The sequence below is a fragment of the Sander vitreus genome, chromosome 21 (assembly GCF_031162955.1).
Source record: "Sander vitreus isolate 19-12246 chromosome 21, sanVit1, whole genome shotgun sequence".
NCBI lineage: Eukaryota > Metazoa > Chordata > Actinopteri > Perciformes > Percidae > Sander > Sander vitreus.
Genome location: NC_135875.1, coordinates 4,869,010 through 4,875,132, shown reverse-complemented (window position 1 = coordinate 4,875,132; position 6,123 = coordinate 4,869,010).

Sequence of the window (6,123 nt, the reverse complement as noted above, 5' to 3'; positions counted from 1 at the left end):
GTCAAACAGTCATTAATCGCAACAACAGCGTCGTTTTGAAACGAGTCCAACACACGGGAATGTAAGAAAAAAAGCATCATCTGCTGTGTTTATTTATTGTACGCGCAATTTATTTGCAGTGGCCACAGCTGATGCATACATCTCCTTAAAGGAGACGCGTCGGCGCTCGGCGCTTTGGCAACATCAGCATCCGACAGAGCGATGCCATGGCTGCAGGCAACCATCAACTTCAGCTCAGTGCGGATGGAAAGCGGTCAGCGAAAGTAGCCTACATCTGTCGGGTAGTTGTTCTCTGGCATGGTTTTATCACCGCATGTTAGTATCCAAGTGGGAAAAAAAAAAAATCTGGATACTCCTGTACAAATGTATCAGCTGGACTGTACAGAAACAATATATATATATATATATATATATATATATATATATATATATATATATATATATATATATATATATTGTTTTTCAAAAAAACTTGGTTGGACTATGTTATCTAATATCTCCTGTAAAACAATAGGTTAATAGTGAAAGGAAAAAGGGGGTGCTCATAAAGCTGTTGGAACATTTTGTCTTGTAAATACAAACACTGCACATCAGGCTAAATATCCACGCGTACACACTCATCCTTTCTCCTTATATTAAAAAAAGCTTGCATAATATAGATGTACTGAACATCTGAGTGATGATGTATTACATTATTGTAGAGGTAACAGCTCTCAGGGTAGCCTTTTATGAAGACATCGCAGCTGAACTGGCAGTGTAGATCACTCCCTCGGATGATCATTTGACAATGTGTCAAGAGTAATAGTAAGCATATAAATACAAACATTAATTTCTGTATTGTTAAAACTTAAGACCTTGTAAGAATATTTAGAAATGTTAGGCCAGTAGGAGCTTTTTTAATCTAAAATTGTGTCAAAATGTAATTTAAAACACAGAAAGTGAAGCTGGACTTTTTAAGGGAAAGGGGCTTGTGAACTGTTGGACCCTTCTGTGGAGTACCTACAGTTTTATAAGTATAATTTCAATGTTATAATAATACCAACAATTGTATGAGTCTGATAAATAAAATCTACAAACTCACTTACATAAAAAGCTATGATGTCAAATTTCAACTTCGCCAAAGTCTGTACAAAACCATCCAGTAGATGTTGAGAGATTTGACTTGAACATTTGAGCTGCTGGTTGCACTAGATCAAGTCAGGGGATCACGAGGACGATGGGAATCTGTACCAAATTCCATGGCAGTCTATCCAAAAGTTGTCAAGACATTTCACTCAAAACCAAACATGTCAACCTTATGGTGGCGCTACAGGAAAAGCTAAGAAATCACCAAAGTTGTTACAATTTAATCTGTGGGGGGGGGGCATGAATTTCTCTGCAAAATTTGATAGCAATCCATCCAATAGTTATATTTCAGTCTGCACCACAGTGATGGACCACGGACAAGACTGCCATTCCTCCTCCACAACACTAACATGGCTACAAACTATAATAATATAAGATGAAAGCAATATGTCTGTCTTGGAGCTACACCTAACCTGACGAGCCAGATGGTTTGTTACACAGAACCACCTGAGAAGCCTTAATTGGAATCTGTTTGGGAAAGTGCAGGCGCTTTCAAAAAAAATTCGATGAACCACCTGTCTATCACGTCCGCCTCACACACACCTAAACCACGCCAGTAGCTGCCAGTAGCTCCTCACCAGATGCCGATTGGTGCGGTAAGCTGGTAGTTCAGACACAAACACATTACATGAAGCCTGACAAGATGGATTTTGGTGTGATATGTGATCCTGTGATATCGCGAGAATCCAGCTGCCGTGCAAGGTAAACAAACACTCTACATGAGACTAAGGATAGATAAATGCAAGGTGAGACCAAAATGGAAGACATTGCTCGCCTTTCTCCTTTTACTGGAAGAGCATTTGAATGTAACTGCATTAAATATCATGATGAAGATGTTTCAGTTTGTTGTAGTAGCGAGTCTCATGTCCTGCCTTTATAACAAACACACAGGCTTTTTTTTTTTTGTATGAAGTGAGGTTTTGTTATTGTCCTCAAAGAAAGCTTGGAGTGGATAAAGAGTGGACAGCATCGTGGTGCTGAAATGCAACCGGGCCTATCGTCACTGGTGTCTCCCAGCTGACAGAAACACGGAGGGCGGATAACCTCTAGCTATTTAAGAGGAGTGCCTATGCTGACGACTTACTCATGCTGTTGGCATTCAGATCTCTGAATCAGGTCATTATTTCACATGCTCACACAGGCCTGATGATAACTAGCTCCATGCCAAAATCTGTCAGTCACTGTCTCTGCAGTGGCCTAATAGCGAGGTCAGTAGGTCACAAACTGCTTATCTTAATAGTCACTTGATTACCACCACTTCATTTTAAGTATTCAGCACCCCCTTCTTGTCAGTTTCCAGGGTGTCCTGTCCAGATAAGCTAATTTAAGGAATTGAATGATGGCTTTAGCTGACCTGCTAATCACCAATCACATATCCACTGTACTGCTGTACAGTCTCATGGATCTGGGCTTGTTTTTCAGCATTTCGTCCCTCGTTAATCATGCCCCACACTTTTAAATTGGATCCCAGCGAGCTCCTCCATGCTTGAAGCTGTTGTATCATTTACTTTGTTATCTGCAGATGAGTGCTGTTGATGCTGTTTTTCTGAAACATGATTCGCTGTGAAGTGAGGTTAGAGTATGCCAGTGATTTCATTCTCACGAGGAAATGGCCTTTCAGTCTGATTTTGTTTTGAGAATTATTAGATTATGACCAAGGACACTTTCCCTTATATCGTCGTTTTATTTTGTTTGATGGCAACAAGACACTTTACAGGAGAATGTATCACAGCTCCAACAGGTTGAAACCATCATTGTGGATGATTCATAATCAGAGACACACCCACCAAGTGTTTGTTTGGTTTAATTAGAGCGTTCGCATTGTTCCAGCCGACCTTGCAGAGGGTTGTTCAGGAGTAACTCCTGCAAAGTGTCGAAAGAGGGTGCGTTTGTGTGTGTATACGTTTGTGTTTGGGTTGGGAGGGGTTGTTAATGACGCATTCAGACTGAGAACATTGGCACCTTTGATTGAACAGACCAAGTGTTTTTTTCTGCTGAATGAATTAACTGAAGGAGCGAATGGGAATCACAGCCAAACCAGTCGCTGTCAACACGACTTGTTCCATGTTGTGGAAAATGCTGCTGAATCTGGGAAATCATATCCGTACATTAAACCATGTAGATCTTATTTAAAAGAACAAAATTGCACACTATTAGGCCTCATTCAAATCAAAGTAATCTAACTAAACACTGTTTAGCCCTTTTACAAAAAGGAGGCATTTGCAAAGTGTTGCCTCAGCATTGCAAAGTCAAGAAAGGAGCAGATTATTAAGTCAATTTAAGAAAAGTTAAGAGGCACATTTTGCATTTCTTTCTGCAAATTGCAGATTCAATTCTGACAAACATTTAAATATGACATATGTTTTTTAATTATTATCATAAGCAGTATTCTTCTCCCAAACACGTGGATGATTGCATTCAGTAAATTCACACAAGGCTCAGGTTTTTGTTACTTTCGTATTTCAATCTCATACATGAATAAATAAAGTAAAATGCAAGAATTGATTGCATTTTCTGAATTTTAATATATATATATGCATATTATATAAAAGCTTTGTTTAAAGTCCAACCCGTCATCTCTCAGGACAGATGATAGCCTATAAGACTGACTCTCTGTAGCTGCAAAAGCATTATAAATGATTTATGTGGCTGTTTTTTGATCTCTCAATACCATAGTTAAAGGTTTACCACAGTTTTTTTCAAACTGGACCCTATTTTCTTATGTTTTTGTGTCTACGTGACTGATGGGAACAACAATCTTTGACATTGGTCCAGTATTGAGCGAGAACGCTGCAGTCGGCAGCGGAGAAACAAGCTACAATGTAAGTTAATAGGGCAATTGTCAAGCTTGTATTTACCTTCACAGAAGTGCTCGTTTTGCCACTGACAGGCTCAGATTAATATTCTAAGTGTCTGACAACATTATGGAAAGGATTTCAAAGGAGGTCGACCTTTGTGTTAACAGTAAGATCCTTTTTTTAAACATAAAAACATCTGCAAAATTGCGTTGGCTAAACCCACCAGACTCCATGTAAATAAACAGTAATTTTAGCATCGTAAAACACACTTCATTCAAAGACGACAGAAACAACATAAAACTGTGAAAAGCCGTTTTGGGTCGTCTTTCTACTTTTCCAACCATCACAACTCTAGTTTTGATTTAAATAAACACATAGTTTACCGATTTACATGTGAAAATATGTTGGCTCAATACGCGCTAAAAGTATTGCTTTTTTAAATGGAGTCTGGTGGGTTTAGCGCTAGCGACTTCAGAACTGTTTCTGCTGAACAGAAAGGTCTTAAATAGGTTTTAAAGGTCTATCTCTGAAGGGATCCTTTCCATAATGTTGTCAGACACTTAGAATATTAATCTGAGCCTGTCAGCGGCAAAACAAACATGCTTGTGAAGGGAAATACAATTTGGACAATTGCCCTATTAACTTACATTGTAGTTCACTTTGACAGAATCTGAGAACTAGAGCTGTCAATCAGTTGAGAGCAATGCCATGTAAGAACAAAACACTTTTTACAAAACATCATTTAATTCATGTTCTTTTGCTAAAAAGGTCCTTTTAGAGGCAGCTTTGACATAATAATACACTGAAACATTTCAAAACCCAAAACAAAAGGCAAACCAAAGATTCCGGCAAAGCAAATATGCTGCATTCCTATTATATTGTGAAACCTTGGCCTCGGCTTTTTCAGCTCAGAACTGCTTGAGTTAAGGGTTGTTTTCAAACTGACCTTCAAAGCAAGATTGGATTTGAAATAACACAAATACCGGCTGCTTTATTTCATTTCTCTGATGATTGTTTACTGTACATCAGGTACGTCAGGAAGGCACAAACAGAGAGGATAGAGGCTGTCTGTTTCCCTGATCATGATGGTTCCTCAGTCTGGAGCAGATGTTCTGGCAGATCCATCAATGGTGGTAATGATTGTTCTCACCTGTGTCACAGGGGTGCAGGTTTAGCATAAATGAATAGACCTCTGATAAATCAGTATTGAATGATGAATCAGTATTGAACTATGAAAGTTTCATTTAAATGGGGATGGCAGAGGCCTGTTGGTGAGAGAATGAAAAAAGTATTTATGATCCAACTAAACACTTCAAGTAACTATATGTAACTTTTAAATGTTTTGTAATTTTTCATCTAATGATCATAAATGACTTACAGTGAAAAGAACGCTATTTTTATATAGTTTTTATTGATGCTTTTTCCTGGGTCGGATTTTTCCCGCAAACTCACAAAATGATTTACGGCAGGTAGACCAGCTCTACAGAGCACACATTCTGACGGGTCACAGATTTTGGTTTAACACCGGAAAAGCCTGTGTTAGTGGATCCACCCGGGTGAAATGTAGCAGGAGATTTCTTTATATAGGCCTAATTGTATTTTTATTTTATTTTAGAAGTTATCTGTTGTAGTTATGGCTGATACTGGAGCAGAGCCATCACAGGAAAGAAGGAAACTAAACAAAGAACAACTAAAAGGTAGAGTGACAGACGACGGGCAAAAACCCGGGTAAATCTAGGTTGGGCATTCAACAGATGGAGCCAATTGTAAATTATTCATATCTGACCCCGGATTTGCCCTCAGGTATGTATTATGTCTATTTTATACTTTACAATGTGAGACATGGTTGTACGTAGTCAGTAGCCTAAATTAAATGACGTCCCCCTTCCATTTAGTGCCCGGTTTTTATCTCAACAAATATTGAATATATTACTATGAAATTTGGTACACACATTCAGTATCCCCAGAGGATGAATCCTACTTACTTTAGGGCCCCCTTGACCTTTCCTCTTGCACCACCATGAGGTTGACATTTGTGATTTTGAGTGAAACATGTTAACAACTTATTGAACAGATTGCCATACAAATGTGGCGCCTATTCATGTTCCCCACAGAAATATCACTACCTACTCTTCAGGATGTTCCACTAGAAATACATTTCTGTGTGTTTGAACAATTTTTGGCTGCACAGCACAAGTTT